At 36.0% G+C, this 27,895-nt stretch overlaps 1 protein-coding gene across 1 annotated transcript in view; it reads right to left on the minus strand.

Annotated features, from left to right (window-relative positions):
- The window catches only part of LOC127969499 (cadherin-18-like), a 201,280-nt gene that overhangs the window by 145,401 nt on the left and 27,984 nt on the right, over positions 1-27,895 (minus strand). Inside the window, exon 2 of the mRNA XM_052571505.1 lies at positions 613-698. The gene's annotated coding sequence lies outside the window, so the exon portion shown is untranslated. The remainder of the gene's footprint in view (positions 1-612; positions 699-27,895) is intronic.

The raw sequence follows: 27,895 nt of genomic DNA on the forward strand, positions 1-27,895 counted from the left end.
GAAAGAGTTGTTCAATATTAATCGTTTTATTTCGTAACTGCGCATGTGTTTCTGCAGACAGCTCTCAATCTCACGTTTCCCTTCCAACTCCTACCTTCAGTGCCTGGTGATTCTTTGCTAATTCATGAAATCGATGCAGGACGAGATAAATAATTCAGCAGCCAGCCACACACTGAGTGATTGCGGAGGGTTTGTTTGCATGAAAAGGAGGTGCACAATAATACCATTTGTCCAACTCTGTTGGAGTCACACCTTGTGACACACACAGCCTATACTTAAAAAAAAAAAAAAAAAAAAAAAAAAAAAAACCTTGGCTAGACTAGCTTTAGACTCCTGCGGGTCACACATAGACTCCTGTTGTGATGAAAATAACTATAAAACAAAGTGTACATAAGGAAAACAATATAAAACCCATGAAAATCAGGAGGAGAATCCCAATCCGTCAGTGGTCCAGCAGACACATAACCGTAACCTAGATTTAAAGAACCTGCAACTGTCTAAGGTGGAAACGAATGGCCAGACATCTCGGGCAAAATAAATAAAGAGGCATCCTCTGAAGACCTAGAACGACAGCCCACTCCATCCTTACACAGGTAGAATGAAGCTACTAACCTCTGGTCTCCTTGACCCGTTCACAAATCTCAGGCTTAGCTGTAAGAGTTTCTCAAGCCACTGATCAATGGGATCCCCTCTCCAGCCTACAAAACATAAAGAGCAAGTGTTGTTAATCTTTAAAACCTTCCGTTCACTATTAAACCTTAAAGTAAAAAAAAAAAAAAAAAAAAAAAGGTTTTTGCATCCATGTGATAGAAGAACCATTCTGGGTTCCCAAGAACCCATAGTAGGGAAAGAAATATTATTGAAGTCAATGGGGTCCATTACCGGTTTGATGACATTCTTCAGAATATCTTATTTTACATTCAACATAATAAAGAAACCCATACAGGTTTGGAATGACATGAGGGTTAGTATATTATGACAAAATCGTCATTGATATGTGAACTATTCCTTTAAAGGTTTGTCATGGAAACATTGATGCAAATAATAAAATAAATAACCATAGTTTTGTGTAGAGCCATACGTGGTTTAAAAAGATCGAAATAGGGCATTTAAATGCATATCACGTCTTAAAAACATACAGCAGTGCATGGAAAAAGCACGTGTCACCTGTTTTTCGATAATTCTTTTTAAAATTATAACCTGATACACTTAATTATTTGTGACAAGCCCAATTTGCATCTCATTATAGGCACAAACATCTGGCAGAATTACTCATTAGGAATCCAGCAAATCCTCTTGCCTTTTATTATTATTGTTGCTGTTGTTCTTGCACACTTTGAACAGCTATACATTTATATGCATTAAGTGAAAAAGGACCAGGCACTGCATCTATCGAGGCATCTGTAGATAATTGAATTTTTTTTTTTTTTTTATGGGATTGATGGGACATATGGTTGTCTAGCAACTAGCATTTATGATTTTTAAAATATCAGGTCATTTGTTTCATAAATTGCAAGTAACATTTTAAGTTATATATAACAGATTTCATCAACAGTTGCTGCTTCCAGCCATATTTGCCATGCAAAGTTCAGTCAAGAAAGCAATTTACAATGCACAAACAATTGGAATCACTGCATTTTCATTAGTCTTATGAACCATAAACAATGCCTGCCGCACACATTCATAAAGACTAAAGTTTGGAAGTGACCTGTAAATCACTACTCCTACAGACTCACACTAGCATGAATGATTTCCTTGAAATGTCCAAAAATAGCGAGTATGGCCAGAAACGGAGACCTATCCAATGACACATTTCAGTGTGAAAAATAGCCTTCTGTTCATTGATTTGAGTCTCATGCATGACGTAAACTTAAGTTCCTGGAATATGTTTTGGAGGTCGTCGCCCACATGTCTGCTCCGGGATAAAACCATCCAACAGTTTTAGGAAGAATCCACAGCACTCGTGTGTTTAATTAGAAGCCTGGAGAGCTCTACTGCACAACATGCCCTAACAGGACAGAATAATGATGTTGAATTTCAAATAAAAAGGGGGGAAAAGTGTCAGACTTTATCTAGGTCTTTGAAAATACCTCCTTTACAGAAAACATACTGGGAAAAGGGCATGAAAAATAGGTGCATCCTACTTTATGGTTGAAAAGCTGTTAGTGCAAAATGATTATATTGAAAGGTTTTATCATCACACTCCAAATGGATGACAGAAATAGAAGTGCACCAGACAATATCCCAAAATATTTAGTCCCATTGGAAGCATCTATGATAACTGGCAATGAGTCTTTAACGTGGAGGAATTTTAGGCCACTCCTCTTTGCAGAACTGTTTTAATTCAGCCAAATTAGAGTGTTTGAGTATGAATGCACTATTTAAGGTCATGTCACTGCATTTCAAACAGATTTAGGTTCAGACTTTCACTTGGCCACTCCAGAACCTTAAACCAGGTTTTTTTTTTTTTTCTAGAGCCATTCAGAGGTGAACTTGCTGGTGTGTTTGGGATCATTTTCCTGCTGCATAACCCAAGTGCGCTTCAGCTTGAGGTCACAGACTGATGGTTGGACATTCTTATTCAGGATTTTCTGATAGAGTGCAGAATTCATGGTTCCATCAATTATGGTCGAAAAGCAGCCCGAGTCCCATCACACTACCATCACCATGTTTGACTGTTGGTATGTTGTTCTCTTTATGAAATGTGATGTTGGTTTTATGACAGATGAAACGGGACACGCACACTTTCCACAAAAGTTCAACTTCGCACCACTCCACAGAATATTTGTCCAAAAGACTTGGGGATAAACAAAATAAATATATATATATTTTTATTTGGCAAGTGTGAGATGAGCATTTGTGTTCTGTTTGGTCAGCAGTGGCTTTTGCCTTGAGGATGTCATTTTTGCCCAGTCTCTTTCTTATTGTTGAACCATGAACACTGACCTAAATTGAAGTGAGGCCTGCAGTTCTTTAGATGTTGTTCTGGTTTCTTTTATGACCTCCTGGTTGAGTCGTGCACTCTTGGAGTAATTTTGGTAGGCCGCCCACTCCTTGGAAGGTTCATCACTGGTCCGAGTTTTCTCCATTTGTGGATAATGGCTCTGACCGTGGTTCACTGGAGTTCCAAAGCCTTAGAAATGGGTTTAACCCTTTACAGACTGATACATGTCAACTATTTTGTTTCTCATATGTCTTTGCATTTCTGTAAATTGCAGCATGACAATGTTGCTCTTTATTAAGCATGCTCCACTTTGTCAGACAGGTTCTATTTAAGTGATTTCTTGATTCAACAGGTCTGGCAATAATCATGCCTGGGTGTGGCTAGTGAAATTTAACTCAGCTCTCTAAGAAACTGACGATCTGAATCTTTTAAGTTGGACAAATTTGCAAAAAAAAAAAAAAAAAAATCAGGAAGGGGTCACAATCCTTTTCACGGCACTTTATATGTTTTGAGTAACTAAACTGTATAAAGAATGAGAAATGTAAATCAGAATACTTTTTTTTTTTAATATTAACATGGAAAAATCTTAATATACAAACAAATAAAACTAACTTCAAATATATGCTTATCTCAACATTATATTGCCAAAAAATATATATATAAAAAGGTGAAAGTCATACATCTACACACACATATATATATATATATATATATATATATATATATATATATATATATATATATATATATATATATATATATACACATCAGGTTTGTAATTATTTAACATTTTTATGTAATAATGTTTGGACTAATGTTAACTAAATTGTATAAAATAAGTAATGTTTGGACTAATGTTAACTAAATTATATAAAATAAGTAATGTTTGGACTAATGCTAACTAAATTGTATAAAATAAGTAAACGTAATTCGGGAAACTTGCTTTGAGGTGTATAGTTATGTGTTATTTGTAAGGGAGTATAATTTAAAAAGAAATGAACAAACAAAAATAGAAACACTTACTAACTAAAAAATAATACTATCCTTCTGATGCAATAAATAAATTAATTAATTAATACAGATTTTGATTGTATCACAATGGAAAAACCCCAATTGAAATGTAATTCACAAAACTTTCCTGGATAATGTGTACATTTACTACTTCTACTACTAGTACTACTAATAAATAAATAAAAGCATGTCAGACACTAACCTCAACATTACACCCTCCCACCAAAACAATAAATAAATAAGTAAATTTATATACAAAACGACACACAAAAAGGAAATACAGTAGAGATTTGTAATGGCAAATGTAATGGCTTGAGTGTGACTTATTGATTCTGAGTCAACTATCCCTTTACCTTTCCATTGCTCTGTTAATTGTCCTGTAGATGCTCTCTTCAGCTCTGTACTGGAGCTGCAGTCAGGTAAAGGATCCGGTCGGAAAGCTGGCAATAGACATTAGTCAGCGCTGACAGATGGGAAATGCATGATTTATGTTAGCGACTGGGAGAAGGCTGGAAAGTGGCTACGATGTGACTGAGATTTCAAAGAGTGGGCATTAATCTGCTTGCCGCTACCGTGTGGGCCATGGAACAAGTTCAAGGTGGAAGGAAAAAAAAAGAAGGTAGCAGGAAGTTGCAGAATGACAAGATGAGGAGGAAAGAAGGATGGATTGAAATACTTGGAGATGGCACCCAACTTACATCATGTTTCACAATTATGAACTTTTGAAGGCTTTAAAGGAGCAGTTCACACTGAATTACAAAAACAACATGATAATGTGAAAGTGAGTAAATAAGAATTAGAAAATGAGAAAATAATCCCTAAGCAAATCCTGTAGCTCAAACAGTAGGTCACCAAGTTCATGGGTTTAATCCCCAACAAAATAAATAAATGATTAAAAGTGTACCGTAAAAAGCAATTTAAGTTAAGCAAAATTCTTAAATTGAAAAATTTGGCGGTAAAAATAACAGAAAAGTATTTTATATTGATCTTGTAATATTCAATAATTTGCATTACAATTCATAGTTCATTGTGCCAACTCCAGGTTGCATCCAACCTTTGTGAAGAGTTCAGACAGTGCACACTGAAGAATTTAGAATGGTGCCAGCTATTTTTCATATATTAAAATAGCATTCTTACAATGCAATCATTACAAGTTGTACAGCTGCTCTAAAACATGATTTATTGTGAAAAAAACACAATACAATTAAACTTAATCAAATTGAGTTACATTTACATATTTGTCACGTGTGTTGTATCCAAATTGCATACATTTTGTCATTTTATGAATTCCCTGGGAATCAAACCAATGACCTTGGATTTGCTAGCATCCTCTCATTATTTGAGCTACATGCTTACTCATGCAAGTTGGTTCATTCATTCAGTTTTATTTTATTTTGTATTTTGTGTGTGTGTGTGAATGTGCGTGTGTGTAAATAAGGAAAGCTAACCATCATACGACTTCAGAGAGAACAGTGTTACGAGCAGTAATTTCCTTTAATTGACTGGTTTGCTTAATCGCCACAGCTTCCCTCATGATGAAAGCCAGGTGAGGCCTTTGATGTGTTTTTTTCCCCACTTTCATGGCCTGATGAGCTCATTAGAGTCACAGATGTCACTTTGAGATCAGCTAAGGAGTCACAGGAACCTTTTCCACCTCCTTCATTTCTAGCTTCTTAATTCCCAATATTAGCCTTGCTTGCCTCTCTTGAAGACATGTATATCAAGTCATCACTCTTATCAGATTATAGCCTCAAACAAGCTACAAGCCTTTACATTTTAGTAATTGTTTGAATTACTCGGATATTGTATGGTTAGATAGCCAAGTCTGTTAGTGATTGAAATGTCTTTTACAAGATGTAAGGAAAAGTAAAATCCTGTTTATGTGTACATTTATGCATTTAGCAGACACTTTTATCCAAAGCGACTTACGGTGCATTCAGGCTATATATTCTTTTACCAGTATTTAGCTGTGGTAAATCACTGGAACACTGTAAAAAAAAAATATATATATATATATATATTGTAATTATTGTATTGTAAATAAAAGTATTATAGGAGAACGTTTTACAAGAAAATGCTATTTATTTTGTTCTTCTGTAATGCAATAACACATGACAATGCAGATAATCGTATTCAAGCACGGCTCATCCAGTCATAAATTGCATGAACTTTACAATTTACAAAGGCGCATTTATAAGTAAACGCTTGAGCTGCACAATCTGCATTAAAACTGAACCACACAGCCCTGATCTCTCACACATCAGGAAGGTTTCAGAGGGAGTGTTACCTTGTCACTTCCCCTTAAGTCACTTCTCCCCTCTCCACCAAAATGTCTGGAAACACCTACAGTAAGTGAGACGTTAAAGTTTGCGGTTTGTTATGCAGCCAAACCTTGAGGCCAGTATTGACGTGTTGTTGCTTGACATTGATGGATGTAGGTGTCGCCGGGACTGACAAGCAGGTCTAAATTACATTACATTAGCTTGCTTCCCACTAGCCTCTCAAGGCTAACGCTGCCCATCATAGCAATGTGTGGGCAACCTGGGAGAGAGCGAGGGGGAGCGACGACGCCTGTTTCAAACAAATTATGGGACGATGGCAGAGAAGAACTACTGGATTATGGTAATAATGGACATGCAGAAATGCTGGCAATTGTGCTTGTGAAAGTGTGATGACCATAAAGAAGCACAGCCTGTGCTCTGCATTAGCATGATAATTCACTCACCTACTGCCAAGCACAAGTTGCTCATGCAGGAAGTGCCAATCAAGAAATCACTGGTGCAAGTATACAGCAAAAGTATGAAAAAGTTCACCCAAAAAAAATTCAAAAAATGTACACATCCTCAGGTCATCCAAGAAATTGTAACATTACATCACTTGCTCACAAGTGGATCCTCTGCAGTGAATGGGTGCCGTCATAATTTGAGTCCTATCAGCTGATCATCACAATAATCCACATGACTCCAGTACACATCTTCTAAAGTGAAATCTGCGTGTTAGTCATTAACAAATATATCAGGTTTTCTCTCAAAACGGTTGCTTCCTGCTCAAATACGAGTCCTCTATCCTTTTGCAATGAAAAAGTCATCTCGTCTGAATCAGGAGAGAAATATGCACAGATTAAGCACAATTTACAAGCGTAAAACCATCCAAAACAGCTCCAAACAAAAACGTGGATATGGAGAAAGTGTTATTAAGGACTTATATTTTGGCCACAAGTGTTAAAACATCTTAATGATGGATTTTTTTTTTTTTTCCTATAAACATTTTAGTTTTCTATATACTATTTTAATGAATGCACATCACAGCTCTGTTTATCAATTTGCACTAGTTAAAAATAGCTGCTTGTATAAAGCTCAAGGCATTGATGTTTTCCTACAAAACCACCATTGGCTCTGCTCCCCTTTACCTAAATTCATTACTTCAGACTTATGTGCGTGTCTAAAAGCTTATGTTTTGTAAGTGATTGTGCTATCCCAAAGAAGCACAAAATCAATTTCAAAGACTTTTAAATTAAATGTTCCCTCATTGAAAATGTAAATAACATGATATATATATATCCATTGTAGGACCCAGATTATTTTAATTTAATTTTATTTTGTATTATTTTAAACTGTGTGTAGTATAAAAATTTTAATAAACGTAAATAAGAAATGGACATTAAATTACAGTGTTAATTACAACTGTTTATTCTTTATTCATCCATGTTTAAGCAAACCTGTGTTGCCCACGTGACCACCACAGCTTAATGTGTGTGAACCACTATGCCAAGGCTCCTACACCACTGACTTTTTAAATTTTACAGCATATTTAGGCCCGAGTCTGAAAATTAATCTGTTTTCCACTAAACCAGCGATTAACATTGGCTAACAGTAGGTTTGCAGTTCAAACAGTCTGATTGAATTTGATCTGTGATTGTTCATGCTTAAATGTGTGTAAGATGGCTTTCCATCAGCAAGCAGGAAAACCCATCCATTCTCCCTCTAACATCCATTTCACCTTCTCCTTTCGTTCATTTAAATTGTGGTATTACCATCAGGAATCAGCTGAGGTGATTAATAACTCTATAACTCAAATTCAACATGCATGAAATGACACGCTGACCTTGGCTTCACCAACAAACTGGAGAATGACTGCAAAGCGTCTGCTAATTGAATGTTGGAGGTGAGAGAGAGAACGGCTGAAAGACAGACGGACAGACAGAAAGAGAGTCAAACCTCCCTGTGAATGAAGCCATCAGCCTGCCAGCGCTGACAGCACTCACAGAGCTGAGCGGATCTTGTGTTGGCGGAGGGTGAGCATGGCAAACCGAACATGAGTGAGGGAGGGAACACACACAAACACACACACGCTCTGTATAAACTGAGAAGATACTTGTTTAATTATGGGCCACTGCGGCATTTATTTGCCACACAAAAGATTCACAGTCGACCCTCAAATTGCTGCAGGTGCAGACAGACTGTTACATTCCAATGATTCAGGGGCAGAAAAACACAGAAGGTTCATTGATTTTTATGCAGCTCTTTTATATACTGCTCCTGACATGCCCGTACTGCTATTCACAGACATGTTCACTCAGAATGAGCTCTCAGGAGAGTCAAGACTGGCAAACTGGACACTGATTGGTCAGATATATATCACATGACCATGCATCGTCAACACCTTCAGAAATCCTTTATATACAGTAAAGACCAAACGTTTGGACACACCTTCTCATTCAAAGAGTTTTCTTTATTTTCATGACTATGAAAATTGTAGATTCACACTGAAAGCATCAAAACTATGAATTAACACATGTGGAATTATATATGGAATTATTAACATAACAAAAAAGTGTGAAACAACTGAAAATATGTCATATTGTAGGTTCTTCAAAGTAGCACCTTTTGCTTTGATTACTGCTTTGCACACTCTCTGCGTTCTCTTGATGAGCTTCAAGATGTAGTCACCTGAAATGGTCTTCAACACTCTTGAAGGAGTTCACCGAGCAGTGTTGGGTATAGTTACTTTGGAAAGTAGTTAGTTAGGTTACAACGTTACCATCAATTAAAAGTAATCAGTTATGATACAGCGTTACCTATTCATAAAAGTAACGCGTTAGAGTACTCATGCGTTACCAAAAATTAAAAGCAGTTCGCAGCGGCTCACACACGACAGACACAGCCCCCGGCCCCTTTAAATGCACCTAGAAGTCGTGACTCCCGACAATGAATAACGTCAGTCATCCGACTAAATTAACACTGCAGGATAACAATAACAGGAAAGACAGTCAGCAATCGGCTATTCCACATGGCGTTTTATTTATTTATTATCACAGAACATATTATTAATCAAAATTCGCACCTACCCAGCCTGGGTAGCTACTGTATATTATGAGCACCACAAGATAACTCCTGATTTTTCTTTAACTTTAAATAATGCAGTTATCAAAGTACAAGTATGCTTACTTGTAAACACAACCTTAAACAGGCTTGCAGATTTAAATCCATTTAAAAATGATGAACAACCAGCCAGCCAATTCTAACAGAAATTAACAGCTGCCTGTCAAACAAAAATGATTACAAACCGAATTAAATCCTTCACTGCCACACAGGCAAATGACAAATCGCTTAATAGCCGAACTAATTATTATTAAAGTGTCACTCACAGTCACAAGCCTAAATTCGCTTTAACACAGTCCTCTTACATTTACTCTTCAAAGTAGTGATTAAAACGTAGCGTTAAATTTGAGGTAGAATTTTTGGCGGTCGACAGAAGCTTTTCACCAAAGCAGAGTGTGCATTTTACCGTTATGTTCTTTTCTTTTTCGTTGACAAATTGAAAATAATGTGCGTACTTCCATAAACCAAACGCTGTCCTCTCTGCCATCTTGCCGGGAGTTCGAAAAAAAAAACCCACACACACACACACAGGGTCAGGCGCAGGGCACAGACGCATCACAGCCATTGACTTTACGATCACAGAGCTTCGGCTCCACTGATACTGTACATCCGCAGGTGGCACAGTAGACCTAGGACTACTGTCTGACAAAAAGCAGGCTGCAGTCGGGATTTTCCTTTCCTTAAAATAACGGATTACTTTTTTTTAAAAAATAACGAAGTTACTGATTACTTACGCACGAAACTAACGCGTTAAGTTACACATTTCAGGAAAAAAGTAATTAGAGTACTCTAACGCGTTACTTTGTAACGCGTTACCCACAACACTGTCACCGAGAGATGCTTAGCACTTGTTGGCCCTTTTGCCTTCTGTCTGCGGTCCAGCTCACCCCTAAACCATCTCGATTGGGTTCAGGTCCAGTGACTGTGGAGGTCAGGTCATCTGGTGCAGCACCCCATCACTCTCCTTCTTGGTCAAATAGCCCTTGATGCCTTCAGTGTGACTCTACAATTTTCATAGTCATGAAAATAAAGAAAACTCTTCTAATGAGAAGGTGTGTCCAAACTTTTGGTATGTACTGTATACATGTATATATGTATATATATATATATATATATATATATATATATATATATATATATATATATATATATATACTTGTTTTATATATTTTATATTACAATATTAATGCTTCAATTTGTTTTATATTTTACAATGTATAATCTTTCAATATTTCGTCAATCTCAAATGTTTATTTTCATGTTTATTGCATAATGCTTTTTTCACTTACTATTTTTCTTTTTTTTTACTGTAAACTAATGCTCAGTGTATAATTTTTCTCTTTCTGTCTTCACCTCTCATTCCTGCAACACCGCTGTCTCTGTATGTGAACTACAATTTAGGGAATTGCCTTGAAGTCAAAAGCAATGGTGAAGGGTGGACTAAGAATTATTGAGTTCTCTCTCCTCCTCTCCTCCTATCCCTGTCACTCTCTTGTTATTTTCAGGAGAGTAATTGTTGCCATGTTAATATTTTAGGCTGACATTGACATGGCAGGGCAGGGCTGAGAGCGGGACAGCGAATATCAAAAGATTTCCGTACACAAATGCATCCGTCATCCTGAGCGATTCATCACCTGCTTCAGACCGGGGAAAGTTTTTATTCACACATACAGATCTTCTGTGCAGTTTATCTGGTCACGGCCTGTCAGCAACTCAATATCCTTTTGGCTCGGACAGACATTACAGTGAGGTCAAACTTATAAACTTATACGTACACTATTATTCACAAGTTTGGGGTCAGTAAAATCTTAAAAATGTTTTTGAAAGGAGCATGTTATGCTCAATCAAGGCTGCATTTATTTGATTACAAATACAGTGAAAACAGTAATATCGTAAAATATTATTACATTTAAAAATGAGATGTTTTCTATTTTAATCTATTTTAAAATATCATTTATTTCTGTGATGCAAAGCTGAATTTTCAGCATCATTACTCCAGTCTTCAGTGTCACGTGATCCTTCATTCTATTATGCTGATTTGCTGCTCAATTTGCTTCTCAATATTTATTTATTTTTTTTTTTTTTTTTTTTGTGGAAACATTATACTCTTTTTATGATTTTTGATGAATAAAAGTTAGAAAGAACAGCATTTAACTGAAAGTGTAATGTTTTGTAACATATATATTTATATATCCATACCCCTTCATTTTTTATGTTTTATGTTAAATTGTTTTAAATTACTTTTTCCCGTATCATTCTGCACTCCATACACCATAATGGCAAAGCAAAACATGTTTTTAACATATTTGCAAATGTAAAATTAAATAAAACAACATGTAAAACAATTATTGCATAATTATTAGTATCTGGGACAGTTGAAATTTAGCTCAAGAGCACTCATATTGTTGGCAGATGTTACTACACTTCAAGTGAAGTTTACCTGTGGCAAATTCAATTGAATGAGTATGATTTGGAAAGGCACACACATAATAGGTGATAATGCATATCAGAGCAAAAACCACGTCCTGAGTTCTAAAGAACTGCCTGTAGAGCTCAAAAACAAGTTTGTGTCAATCCACACATCGGGAAGAGTTCAGAACAATTCTGCTTCATTGAAGGTTCACAAGAGCATGTACTGTAGCCTTCATTATCCATAATGGAAGACATCTGAAACAACTAGAACCCCTCCAGGCCAAACTGAGCAATTGATGGAGAAGGGCCTTGTCTAGACTGGTGACCAAGAAGCTGATGGTCACTGTAGAAGAGTAGAAGAAAAGCTCAATGCACCAAAATAGATAGCCTTAATGAAAATCCAGTCCAGAGCATTCAGAACCTCAGACTTGGCACACGTTTCATCTTTCAACAGGACAATGACCCTAAGCACACAGAAAGAGTGGCTTATAAACAACTCTGTGAATGTCCATGAGTGGCCCAGCCAGAGACTGGGCTTCAACCCAATCAAATATTTCTGGAGAAACCTGAAAATGTGCGTCTGACTCTGCCCCCATCCAACCTGACAGAGCTTGAGAGGTGAAAAAGTGAGAGGAATGGCAGATAATAGCCAAATGCTGATGAGCAAAGCTTGATGCATCATACCTAAAAAGACTTGAGGCTGTTTCAGCTGAGTAATGAGTAATGTACTTATTTCAGTTTTAAATTTATTTCAATTTACTACGGTTCTGTTTTTGCTTTTTCACTATGGTCTATGGAGTGTAGATTGATGTGGAACAAAAAAAGAGAAAAAGTTAAATCAGTTTAACGTAAGACTGCAACATAATAAATGTGAAATAAATAAAGTGGTACGAATACATTTGCAAGGCGCGCGCGCACACACACACACACATATATGTATATAAATAAGAAATGACAGACCCCCAACTTTTTGAACAGGTGCACTTCAAGCATTAAATTACCACAAATATCTTTGTATTCAGGTCTCAATGCTCAGCTTCAAACAGTTCAAGCTATGGGCTCATTTCCTTTTTTTCTCTGCTTTACAAAGGAAAACCCCATAGAGTTATTATTTAATTTACATGTCTTGCTGTAAGCTAGAGCTAAAGATGTACTATGGGATTCCTGTCACACCCTGAACGGGGTTTACTTTATCATATGAATAAACATATATGATAATGTAAATATATGCACATCTACATGTCACAGTGAGGAAAAAAAAAATAAGATGAAGTGCAAAGGAAAAAGAGAAGGAGAGAACAAAAACGGCTCAAAAGCAGCAGATGAAGCAAAGCACTTAAAGTAACAGTCCTAAAGTGCCCAATGTAATGGCCATTAGTCTCCTTCAAAAGTAATCCAGAGATAGAAGAAATGTTTCAAACCCAGTGAGCATCCTACTTAGACAACATTTTAAGACATAAAAAAAATTAAAAATAATAATAATAAAAAAATAAAAATAAAAACTAACCTACACTGAAAGGTGATGTATCATTTGTATTTTAAATGATAAAATGTTTTCTATGTTTTATAAATTTGGCCAAATTTCAATGCCGCGAATGCATTGCTATAACATGAATTCGTATGTGAAGCAAGAGAGATGTCAATTAAACATGCAATTATTAAATTAAATAGGTAACTAATGAAGGGACTGCATTAGAAAACAAGAACATTTATATATATATATATATATATATATATATATATATATATTAGGGGTGTAACGGTTCACAAAATTCACGGTTCGGTTCGATACGATACACTGATGTCACGGTTCGGTTCGGTTCGGTTCGATACGTTTTAGATACAGCAAAATGTAAAAACATCTCAACTTTTCAGAATGCCGCAAGCGCACCGCGGGTCATGTGACAAGAACCAACCAATCAGCTTCATCCTTTCCCGTAACAACGTTGAGAGCTCAGCCAAGATGAAGGATCAGCTGATCATAGTTGTATATGGATTGCAATTTTGAAATAAATTCAGTAGCAGAGCTACTGCAAGCGATTTTTAGAGCTGCAAATCCATTTATCCTTCGCTGAAATTTCCGCGTCTCATGGAGAGAGCACGTCATTGTTGCTTAGCAAAGACAGACGCCTCAGGAGAAAGACACGCTTAGCGTTTTCCATGCGTTTTTAGGCACGATATGTGAACGGCCCCTAAGGCGCTCGCTCACTCAGCACGCGCTGAAGGCTCGTTGCAAAATGTCTAATGCATTTAACAGACCAGAAATATAAGATCCTAAAATAACCAACAGGTCTGGTGTTTGGGTTGGATTCCCTGTAAGCTATAGTGTCTAAATGCTGCAGGGATAGTTTGCTGCGTGCATGTTTCTCCTTTTTTTCGTCTTTTCCCAGATAGTACTGACGCATATATCCCAGATATTCCCGCTGGTTTTTTTTTTTTTTTTTTTTTTTTTTTTTTTTTTTTTTGTAATCCCGCTGGTGTACCCTGTCATGTTGCAGATGCGACATACCGTTGTTTATTTATCCACCACTCTCTTGCCATCACCATTATAGCTTAAAGGGAATCCAAAGTGCACCCAAACACCAGACCTGTTGGTTATTGGAGGATCTTCTCATTTCTAGTCTGTTAAACGCATTGGCTATTTTGCAACGAGCCTTCAGCGCGTACTGAGTGAGCGAGCGCCTGCTGAGTAGCCTAACATAAACATATAAGATGGTGTTTTTTTCTTCTTCGGGAGTGTCAGGGGCGTTGCCTGTTACGTTGTTTGGGTTATTGGGCTACCTTGTTGAACGCATATCATTATATTTCTTTCTCTCTCTTTTTTTTTTTTTCAAATATAATTAATTACTCCAACGAACCGTTCGGTATACATAATGCGTACCGCGTACCGAACCGAAAGCGTCGTACCGAACGGTTCAATACGAATACGCGTATCGTTACACCCCTAATATATATATATATATATATATATATATATATATATATATATATATATATATATATATATATATATATATATTATTATTTTTTATTTATTTATTTTTTTTTTTTTTTGAGGCTCCTATTCATCAAATAATCCTGAAGAAAACAAGATTAAAAGACGATGACAGGAATAAATGTTTCTTAAGCAGGATTTAAAATCAGCATTTAAAAATCAGAAAACAATATTTGCACTGTTATTCTTTTTAATTAATACATTATTATTATTATTATTATATTATTATTATTATTATTATTATTATTATTCATGTGTTAAAATAATCAACTGCTAGTAATGAAATTTTTATGTTACAAAAGATTTCTATTTTAAATAATTGTTCTTTTGAACCTTCTATCAATCAAAGAATCCTGATACAAAAGATAATCATAAAAATAAAAATAAAAATCATCTAATTAGGTTTTGCTGCAGGGGTTGTCAGGGAGATGTCCCCGTTCACTGCCCCGCCACCAGGAGATGTTCTGAGTTAAGGGGCGAAACATCAATGAGTGGTGGTCCCATGCTGAAGACCCTGCAGCAAAACCACATGTTATGCGGTCAGATTTAGGCCTGCCTCAGGGAAAAGGACACCCATGCCATGCATAAACACCTCAATGTAATAAATGAAATAATCCTGATACAAAAGATAATAATAAAAAAAAATAAGAATTATTCTTTGAGCAAAAAATAAGCACATTAGAATGATTTCTGAAGGATAATGTGACACTGAAGACTAATGATGCTGAGATAATCAGCTTTGATCACATAAAGTATACATAAACCTTTGTTACTGTTAAAATATTTCCTTGTTAGTTTAACAGCATACTAAAGTCAAGCACTATCAATTATGTGCCGAGTCTCTTGTGAGTGAGAAGTTCTATTCAAATGATTTGTAGAGTTGCTGCCTATGTAAAAAAATTCAAATCAGTCACTTACAAGACTTTATTTCAGTTAGGACGCTGTTTTAGAAACCAATGCAGCTTACTAGGCTTTGGATTCGAAAAACTGAGGTCAACAACATTTCACTCTTTCCAGACTATTTCTTTCTGCCTGGAGGACAGTGTGAACTTTCAGGCTAGCTCTTCCCTCTTGAATATGTAACACTTGCAACAACAAATTAAAATTACTGGCATGAAAAAAAACAACAACCTAACAACAACAAAAAACAGCCTGCAGAAGAGGTTTCAGAGAGCTGCTGGAGAACAGCAAGTGAGCCAACAATAGAACTGTTAACATACCACTACATATGCTGATCTGCGTTTTCTGTGTGAAGTTTTATTGTGAGAGATGTATCAATTTCATCTGCATGCACACAGACATTTAACATAGCTTTTACAAAAAATATTCATCAAAAACACTTTATAAAGCTAAAATGTGCTAATTCTGAATAAAACATATTCATAGCATCATGATGTGCACCAACAGGGACCAAACTAAGCATGCACAACTTATCATTGTAAGCTGCTTAAACTAAATGGCCTTCAATGTTTTTTTTTTTTTCATTAATGTTACGCAATATCAACCCTTAGAGATAGAGCTTGACTGACAAAACAAAAGCTGTTTTTTTTTTTTTTACTATGGCATTGGAAGGCGCAGCTGTCATCACAAACTTTCGTCAACTAAGTTAACCGTATCCACAGCAACCCGCTCTTTTAAAAGGTTTTTAAGGGCTCCACAAATGGATTCGTAGGAGGTAAAGAGGTAAGACCGTCTACCCACCTGTTGTTTGAACCTCTACAGAGATGGAAAAGCACAGAAAGAGAGCGTTTCTTAGGTCAGAGGAATGTCACCCGCGCCCCTCCCTCCCCGTGGAGATCAAGATTGTGCGGTTAGTGACAGACAGGTTTTACAGCCTAGTGTGAAAAATCAATGCCATTGAATCCTCACAACAGGTGTATACCGAGCCCCCACAGATTCAGTGAGGAGAAACACAATTACCTCTCAGTAATGGCAGACCGAAGCGAGATAACGCCAGCGTGCTTGGCCCGGAGGAGGTGGAACCATCACAGACACGTATGATGCTCACATTTGGCTCTAAACCTGAAAGTGCTCACCTGATTCCCGGAAAACAGCCCTTATGACCCCTCAAAGCAAAGCTATCGTTACGTAAATCCATGATTTCAGCAGATATGTGCCTTGGTTAAGTCAGGAAAGCCCTGAAGGTGAGCCCAGAATATGTTGTTGACATACTGAGGTCGTGGCCTGTAAGTGGTTTTCTCCAGGAAACCGTTTACATTGGACATCAGTGGTGTACCATTTCATTCCAGATATGTTCTGACACCATAAAGAAAAATGTCAAAGGCCAATCAATATGAAATGATATGACTTTGAACTTATGCATATATTATGTACTTTTTAATCTAAATCAACTGTAAAACTGAATTAATTAGATTCTGCAGCCTGGGATCAAACATGAGAACTTTGCATCCGTAGGAATCGTCCACCATTGGACTGCTAAATCCTGTTGGTCTTTGGGTGTTCGTTAATTAGATCTGAGAACATTAACACCAGTGCCAGAGATACGCAGAGGAACATACCGCTGCAGTAAAGACTTCATGAGCCTGCCACTGAATCTACAACAGGAATGTCACAACATTACAGAGATTATGAGCTTATCGGCTTTTTGTAAATCAAAACTCTAATAAACTAATTATCTATAGTAATACAGTGACTTACTACAAATGCATCCAAGTTGTTTTGCTTGCCTCTAGTAAATTTAGAACACTTCATTCTAATTTATTTATGTAATACACTGCAGACAACAGACTTCAGATATACATCTGACAGATACGTAAAAAAAGGTTTATTTGTGAATATGAGGATGTGAATTTTCTGCACAGATTATTTTGACTTGTGCGTCATGTCCAGTCTCCTGTGGATGTAACCCACACAGAATGACAGTCTAATTGTGAAAAGAGACATAAAAATGACATCTGCGTGCCTTCACCGCAAATATTAAGCATCAAAACTGTCAGTGTGCAACTCAGATTTTTGAAGGGATTCAGATACTATGGCACTTCAAAAATACCCTCGTCACGCAAGTTGCAGTATAAACAGATTCACATTTTATCTCTGTATAGTTTTGAATGTAATGCCTAACATTTTTTTTTTCCTTTTTCTGTTACATACCTTATAACATATCACAAACCTTTAACATGTTTTTGGAACTGACGCACATTTGAAGCTTATTATTGTCATTATTGTTACAGTATAAGTCAATTGCTTTCAGTGAGAATCCCTGAACGTCAATAGACTTTTAGCATGAGAATAGTCACAGAACTGCTGTTCTAATGGCAATTCATAACTATTTTATGTTTTAGTGAATAAGTGGCTAACTCGTAAAATCTCCTTTTTACATTTCTGTACGATCTGCTTACACCTCTGTGACGGTTTTATGTTTAGCTGTTAGGAGAGAATTCCATGCAAATTGCATTGGCACTCGGGGATGGTTAGGACGATTCCTTGGGCCCGGCGAGAAAGACGGGGCCTGGAACGTGATCACAGGGGGGGATTGTTTCCGAGTCAATGATGTTCATGGGGACCAGAAACCAAAGCACCGCCCCTGAGACTTCTCCACTTCAGAAGTATATTATTAAAAAATACTTTTTTTTCCCCGCTTCCATACACCCTTTTATGAAGTTTCACCAGAAGAACCGCACAAAACCTTTGCATAGTGATATCAAGGTTTCTTGTTAAAAGAGATGCTAAAGGCGCTTCTTCTTTGAAATGCTTACATACTTTCACATGTGCTATCTTTCCAGCCAATGATGCCGAAGACTGTCATTGTTAATGCCGCACTGCACACACCGTATGCTCAGGATGCAAGCTTTGCAAAATGTGCACTTGACATCTTTTTTTTGCTGCATGCAAAGTGGACACAGCACGTATTATTTAGCATGCATATAATGACACATAGAAAATACCTTAGGACTGAAAAGGAGTTTATTCAATCACCCCTATCACAATCTCAAAGCCTCATGTGAAATCTTTCCCTGCATAGTTCACGGGCGGTTGGAGGACAGGATATCAGCATACTTCAACTTTATGTGAACATAATGTTCTTGAGGACAGTTCTGTTGTAAGCAATAAAATGCATCTGCTGCCGTGTGCAACGATTATTACTTTGGCATGTTTTACATGACCACAGATGTATGCTGTGCATCTCGTCTTACATTCACCTCTCTCTGTTCTATTTAATGTTAGCATTTTATGTCCTGACAAATAGACGACAGCTGGAACGTTATGGCCTCTTCCTTCACTTCTCCACCGTGGAAAGCTGAGAAAAATGGATGGAATCAAAGCTCTCAGTCCTTCGGAAATATCTGGGTCATTCCTAATATGCAGCACATTTTCATCTCCCCATCATGTGTGATATGTTGGACTGATATATTTTTGGACAAAACTCAAACTTTGAAGATGGAAAACGTATTCAATATTTTTTGGGTGAATGTGGATTGGTGCGGTTACTGGCTCTGAATGCTGTGTTTTTCTCTACAAATCTCAGTTAAGTATTATCAATAGTTATAAATGAAGCTTAAGTACGCTTAACTTTACTGCATGCACTTAACAGGTGAAATATCTCCTCACGCATCCGTATTAATTTTCCCGCGTACCGCATAATGTGAATAACACTTAGCTTGTACTCATAGTTAGCGTCATTCACACGAGGTTCTGGGTCTGAATAGAGCGGTATTTTTAACCAATTCTTTTGTCATCATTTGCCAAGCTGACTTCTCTGCATATGGGGAATAATAAAAGAAGTGAGCTGTACCATATCAGGAAAGTGATTTGTTTCATTTCAAGCTGTATGTCTTTCTCTTGCACTGCTTTTTGATGGAACACAAGGCATTATCAGAGAGCATCAGAATTTCCTGCCACCTCAACAATTTCTTCCCGAGCAGCAGTCAAAACAAACAAAAAAAGAGAAGAGGCAACACTTAATCTTTCTCGCTACTCTGAACTGTGTGCCTTAGTGGTCTAGAGAGAAAACTATTGATTCATCAGAGAGCGTGAAAGAGATCGATCAGGCCAGTCATCTCATTTGAAGGTGATCCAAGGTGACACCTCACACGGCTTAGAAATTCAACAACAGTCCTCTCTGAGTATACCAAACACATTATATCTGGCTGGAAAAACAAAAAACAAGAAATCAACAGAACAAAATGTCAACTTCTATAGAAAAGAACATTTTCTCTCAATTCTCAAGCTACCAGCAATACAGCTTGTTTCAGATTTCTCGCAAACATTGCAAATTAAATGAAATAATTAATTTATACATGACACTAGGAAACCAATATTATGCAAGTTATGTTACTTTTATCTTATTATTATTTTATAGAATATCCTGTATGCATCTGGCAGGTTCTCTTGTACAAAAATGAAAAATAAGCAACTTACAGTACATTTCAGTCAAGGTATATTTATAATTTCATGCATTCACTTGGAATTTGAAGCTTGATGTTGACCTTGGTGTTCCCATTGCTATGTTTTTGCAACCACAATTATCTAATGCTAAATTATTAACAAAATAATTTTAGCGAATTAAAAGAATTTCACGTCACATGACAAAATGTCCTATTCAGTAAATGCTGTTATTTTTAACTTTAAATGAATCCAGGAATACTGAAACAAATGTTTCCACAAAAATATATATATACATAAAAAATATGCTATAATAAACATTTCTTGAGCTTCAAATCAGCATATTAGAATGATTTCTTAGGATAATTGAGTAATGCTGCTGAAAATGCAGTTTTGCATTGCAGAAATAAATAGTATTTTAAAGTGTATTACAATGGAAAAGTTGTTTTAACTTGTGATAATATTTCACTGTATTTTAATTCGATAAATGCATTAAGAAAGATTTATTTCAATATTAAAAACTCAAACTTTTTACATCAAGCAATACAATTGCTATTCACGAGCAACAGATCCTAATTCATAAACCCTATTCCTGATCCATCAAATGTTTCTCATTGAATATCAGGTTTCATTCAAACATATTACGTTGACTTTAAAGTGCCTGGTATTATTACAAAATCACATTCATTCAAGATAATAAGCCAGTCATTGCCGTTTCGCACTCCTCTCTCTATCTATTCAATCTTTCGCTCATTCATCATTTTTTTCCTTCACAGCCCAAGATATCTTTCTCTCATCGTCTATGCTGGGAATTAGCCCAACAGATTCCGCTTATCACCTGGGGTTGTGCCAGCTTGTGACAGTCGTTTTGACCATGGCCATGTGCTGCTGATGGAATGAAGCTAAATGAGGCTTGCGGTACCATCTAAGGTGCCAGCTTCACAGGCTTATTTGGCGGATGACTCCAGGTCCTCCAGGACAGTCCTTGGATACCTTTGAAAACTTGACTGACAGACTCCTCAACCATATGTGACTGAGGGTTTAGTGGTTTTTCAGTTCTTCTTGTTTTAGTAATTAATTGTTTTTCAGTCTCTGGCTTTCTTTCCTCCTCACTGTCATCGTGCTGCTCTGGACACCGGGTCTAATTTGAGCTCAGAATGAATACTTAGAGGCGGTTCTGGGGTTTTGCACTGGGGGGATCGAACAGATGGCCTAGTCAAGCCTGCCTGGAAGCCTTAGGTATTCATTTTCAACTGTGTGGTAAGTTGAATGAGGGAAACATAACAAGACTGGAGCATTAATACCTGAATGGAATTTTGAAGAACTGCCCTTCATGCAGCCAAGAGCCCAAGAGTCTCTTTGTTTGATGTTCCACATTTGTACTTGCACATATTTGTGTAATACTGTGAGCACATCCATGAATTGCACACTAGCACATAGCCATGATCATATCACTCTTACAATAGTCAAACAAACAAGAAAGCATATTTTTCCCATTGTGAAGCATCTGGTATCAGTCTCGCTTTCACACTGTGGCCTTCAAATGAAGATAACAAGAAAACACTCCATTTGGGAGTGTTGGGTGGTTGCCAGGCTAATGCTGTTGCTAGGGTGTTCTGAGTGGTTTTAAGTATGTTGCTATGTGGCTACTGGCCCAAGTCTAAGTATACTATGACTCAGGTTTTGTCTTCACTGCTTTGTCTTCGTTTTGCATTAAAACTGCTGCTGAAGTGGAACATTCTTAAAATATAGTGATTTTCTTACTTAGGTTTTGAATTGTTTTATTACTTTAAAAACTCATGGTCAGTATCTCAAAACAGTAATGCTCACAAAAGATGAAATTGCCCAGGATGACTACAATAGGATTTCAAAACGCATCATTGATCGGACTAAATCCAATGCATTATCAAAAAAAAAAAAAAAAAAGAAAAAAAAAAAATTATTGTGAGACATTTGAACAGGCTGTGGTTTCTCACAATGTTTAAAACCAACACCGGCAACACTAATGACTTGTCAAATGTCATTAAATTATTTATATAATTACTTTTTATTTATTTATTAAACATAACTCCTTCATTAGTTCATATGAATATTAGATGTAACCAAAATCACATGAGCAAGAGCAATAATCTACATCTACATAATAGTGGTGTTGCCGAATGAATCAGTGTTTTTAAATGAATCACTTGAGTGAATAATTCAATAACTCACTTAAATACACATTCATAAATGACCCCTACAGCCCTGAATGTCAGCAGATACCATGTCAACTGAGCCCCAGAGACAGATCCCCTCCTAAAACTGTGTCACCTAGACGGCCATTGGGATAAGACCACAGGAACCAGACTCCTCTGTACGATCTGACTTTGTTGCAGAATTTTGTTGTTGAATTAAACTCATGGTTTCGTCTGGCCACAGCAGAATGACACACTATTTTGACACACATTTGCATTGTAAAAGCACTATATAAATAATGGTGACTTGATTTGTTTCTATCCTGAATGAATCAGAAGTTCTGAACAAATCAGTTGAAAAAATTTCACTTTCATAAACACAGTCACTTTTTGCCACCTATATCTATATAACTTGCTAAAAGAGTTACATATTCACCTCTACATCTTTCTCTTGTAGTCTCTAGAAGGCCAAACAAACGATTCAAAGAAAACCCCATGACTTTTTGAGGATTACTCATCATTATCATTACAGTTCGTGAATTTTGAAGAGAAAAAAAAAAAAACTCACCCCCATTATCTGCACAGACAATATTTAACTGAAAGTTGTTAGTATTACTGAAATTAATGCTAAGCGCATCCTATCTTTCTGTCCCTAGTAAAGCATCAGTGTGGAAACCTGAGGTTTTCAGATGAAGGTCCAAATGCCATTACTATGTAAATGCAATGCCAGGACTGGAGGGTAAGAGCTAACAATTGATCTGAAAATTGACATGCTGTCTTCATGAGTGCCCTTCACTCCTCAGATAAACAATCTTGAGCTGGTGTGGAGAAGAAATCCATTTGATTTGATTTTTTTCTTGGCAAACCTACAACCCAGAAAAAGCTTCAGGGGAGGATTTGAACAAATGGACTTAAGTCAATCTGCACAACAACAAAAGAGTGATATGACAATAACTTGATGCTGCACAGCTGCATGCTGGGGTTCATTGCAGAAAAAATAGACTGATTTTACACTGATTTGTCCATAAAATAAATAAATAAATAAATAAATAAGAACATATCAAAACAACATTTGAATATGTGGAATCAAAACAGCATAATATTATATTAAGATTTATTTTCTGAGAAATTGTGTTTGGCAGTGACAAACACAAAACACAATTTAGCCTGCAGGTCAGAAATAATGCAGGAAACATGCTCTCTAATACTTTTCTAATGAATCATTTGAGTATCAGTTGAAAAAGGATAGAAAAAGTGTGTTTAAAATTTCTTCAATCATTTTCTCAGATTTTACACAAATGGTATGGAGCCACATGTCTTAATGTCAATCACGGACAGTTTCTTTCTTTTACTTGTCTATGGTGTCAGAAAGATTGATTACTGTGGTGAGGCTATAAATTTGACTGCTGGTATTTCAAAAAGGGCGGGGAAAAGACTGAAATAAACCCGAGTGGCAGAAATAAACAGATTTGCAAGCATTCTTGCAGAAAGAGCAGAGCGTGTGTATGTACGTCAGTGAGACATTACTCCATCACTGTACCTCCCAAGCTCTCTCTCCCTCTCTCTCTCTCTCTCTCTCCATTTCTGTCACTAGTGCATCTGAACGTTTGCAAGAATATGAACAGCTGCCATGTATTTATTTATTAATTGTATTTATTTATTATTTTATTTTATTGCACTGGAAATTTTTCACCACAAATTTTAAGTAAATCGTAACATATCATTATCAGCAAATTCCATAAAGTCTCTGTATTATTATGCACAATCTGGAATTTCTATCAAAATCACTTTATGTATAACATCAGTAAAATATGATCTAAAACTGCTGGCATTTTCCTGCATGGCTGCCGGTGTCCTCGCTGAATTTCAAATGTGAATGCACATCTCTGTCAAAGTGAACTCTCAAGGTTCAAACGTGTGCCCATTTTAAAGCAGACCATAACAAGGTTACTGTGACATATTAAATGCATTTTCTTCTTCTTTTCTGATGTCATAAACACTTTCAGGTGGTTTCTGAACAAGAAGGGCTGCATCTTAAGAAAAATCTTGAAAAACTATCCAGCAATCATTTCAAAAGGAATAGATTGGTGCATTTTCCAGTTAAGGTAAGTATAAAGACAGAATGTTTTTGAAAAAAGGGTGATTAATTGCTGTAATCTATTTTAAAATGTACCATCCAAACAGTTTAGAACATAAACATGATATCTTGTCCAACATACTGATATCATGATCTTAACATTTTTGGTACTTATGTTCTTTTTTTTGCAACCCTTCATTGCAAGCCATTGTTTGGCTTTCCCTAAAAGCTCAATAAACTGACAAATGAAGCACATTCAAATCCTGCATATAATTCCTCCAAAACATATGCTTGACTCACCGTCCTCCACTCACATTACTCTATTGCTCAGTTGTTGCATCAGAATTCAGGATGTTGGAGAATGATATTTTATCCCTGTGGGGCTATTTCTTTCTCTCTCCATCAACTTCTTAAATGATAACTTTTAAAAAAGTATGCACTTTCCCCCCATGATCTTCTCCAGGCTTCTTAGTCTGTTTCAAAGTATGAATTCAATGTAAAAGTTTTACAAATGTTGGGATCCAACGGTCTAAGGCCACATCTAGGATTCAAAAGCTAATTTAAACCTAGAAATATAGAAAACGTTTTTTAAAAAGCCTTTTGAATTTTCAGTTACAAAGAAGCGTGATTTCTAATCTAATGCTGTAGACTGTAATTCAATTTAAAAATTACTATAAATACTTTACCTAAATACTCTAACAGGACTAAATTGTATTCTGTTTTCATCTGCTATGTCATTCATTCATTTAATGCCATTTACGTGATATTTTTTCACACACATTTGTCTATCTCTCAGCACAATAATACGTCTGTTCTTTGACAGATTGAAGGGTGTGTTCTCAAAATTAAAGATGAATGACACCCATGGTCATTCATAGTTCATAAGTTTTTATTTTATTTATTATTATTATGTAGTCTTTGATAAAACAGCTGTTGACCAATCAGAATCAAGGAGTGGGAATTAATTTTTTTGCTTACTAAAAATATTCCGTTCATAGGAGTCATTTATTCGAAAATCATACTGCATCCTGCAAGGTTTTTTTTTTTTTTTTTTTTTTTTTTGGTAATAATATTGCAATTATTCGTTGAGCACAGACTTTTATTTCACCAAATTAAATTCAGAGTACAAGTGTGAGTAAAACAGTGTATATTTTAAAGTTGTGCAGGAAACACTAGCAAACGTACATTAGAAAGAGAGTATAGATTGTTCATATCTATGGTACCTGAAAAAAGATAAGTTTGGTTTAAATTTAAAAAGGCACTCATTTTTTGGCAACTAATGGCGTAATCTATTAAAATGAAGTATGAATAAAAATAGAGGACAAAAAGAAAAAAGAAAACGAAGTGAAAGGGGAAATAAAATAAATTAATATTAAATAAAATAGGCCTAAGAAAGATGGTCAGCAATGAATTCGAAATACTTGAAGAGGCTATATATTTTTAGTGAAATGTTTTATAATTTATGTCTTTATGTCATTCCTAATTGAAATTGTATTTTTGTAATCCCCAGGCTGTTTATCCATGTCATGCTAGTCTATTTACTGAAAGAACACATGGTCAAGTGAAACCAACTATTTATTTTACCTGGTCTGAAATACAGTACTTGTGCTATAAGATTAAATGGTTTCAAAAGAGCTCGATGCAACCTTGGTGGTGTGTAATTGACATCCTTACATCGCTCAGAGCGTTGACTGTTGGAATTCTTGCTCACTCATCCATGAAGCAAACTATCTTCTGGCGAAGGCATTGAGAATCAAAGCACACAGCACTCTCCAGACGCTAATATCTGTCAACACTGTTGTCTTAACTGGAAGCAAACAATCTGGTGTAGGCCAACTTACATTTATGTTAACAGAGTAGGAGCATCTGCAACCATCCACAACAATTATGTGCGCCAAGCAAATTGCAGACTCCACGCTTTATCTTCCCCCTTCTTTTCATTTGCATGTAAGAAGAAAACACAGCGGGCCTTTGGAAACACCCACTTTAATATTTTCAGACAAGCCTGGGCTTTCGGACAGATGGATCGCACCCAAACCGGCAGCTAAGCATCTGGTGTGGTTAAGTTCGCCCCCTCTGCTGACTCTCCCCAAGGCAAGCAGAGGAACATAAAGCGGTCCAGACACGGACTGTCCGTCGAACCAGATACAGGCAATAGGGAAATGCAGCAGTGAAAAAGAACAAGGCTAAAGGAAAGACAGATGTGTTTTGTAATGCGTGGTGTGGATTATGTGATTTACAGGCGGTATTGAGCCCTGAGATGAAGGTTCAGATCACTGCTCGTATAACATCCTGCCAATAACATTTCCAAGGAGCAGTAACGCAGCACATCAAATCGGTTTACGGGTGTGAAAGTCAAATGTCTCTGTGGTGAATATAAACAGGTGTACTTCGCTCTGCGTCGGAGATGTTTACAGCCTTCTATAACAATGGATTTGCATGTTTAGCAAAATAATCAGCCCATGGATTCCAACCCTTGCAGAGAGTACAAAATACAAAATAAATAGCTGACCTCACTCTAGTGCACTCAGTCGTGTTTTGCTAATTAATATAGTTTTAGGCCTACACATAAATAAATAGTACAATTTTAGAAGTGTGATGCCAAATACACTATTGTCTTGTAAAGAAAATAATACTTTTATGCAGCAGTTAATTTGATCAAAAGTGATGGTAAAGGAATTTTACCATTTTATATTTTATTGAAATATATATATATATATATATATATATATATATATATATATATATATATATATATATATATATATATATATATATATATATATATATATGAAGAACAGTAGTGTGCACTACAATTCAGTATCAAAAATTTATTTTGCCACCACAGGGATAAGTAAAACATTGAAATATAAAACAGTTAATGTACATTGCAATATCGTTTTACATTATTGCTGAATATTTTTACTGCATTTTATTATTATTATTATTATTATTATTATTATTATTATTATTATTATTATTATTTTGAAATCAATTAAAATTGAAAACTAAAAAAAAAAAAATCAATTAAAACTTGAAAACTTTTATTTCTCTAATCTTCCTACTCTATGCCTATACTATCATATATATATATATATATATATATATATATATATATATATATATATATATATATATATATATATATATATATATATATATATATATTAGGGGTGTAACGATGCGCGTATTCGTATTGAACCTTTCGGTTCGGTACGCGGTACGCATTATGTACCGAACGGTTCGTTGGACTAATTAATTATATTTGGAAAAGAATAAAAAAATTGTGAAATATAATGATATGTTCAACAAGGTAGCCCAATAACCCAAACGACGTAACAGGCAACGCCCCTGAAGCAAATTATTTCCCCGAAGAAGAAAAAAAAAACACCAACTTATATGTTTATGTAAGTTTCAGCGTGTTTATGTAAGCTTCAGCGCTCACTCAGTACGCGCTGAAGGCTCGTTAGAAAAATGGCCAATGCGTTTAACAGACCAGAAATAGAAGATCCTCCAATAACCAACAGGTCTGGTGTTTGGGTGCACTTTACCAATCTA

Source organism: Carassius gibelio, chromosome B12 (genome assembly GCF_023724105.1).
Source record: "Carassius gibelio isolate Cgi1373 ecotype wild population from Czech Republic chromosome B12, carGib1.2-hapl.c, whole genome shotgun sequence".
Classification (NCBI taxonomy): Eukaryota; Metazoa; Chordata; class Actinopteri; order Cypriniformes; family Cyprinidae; genus Carassius; species Carassius gibelio.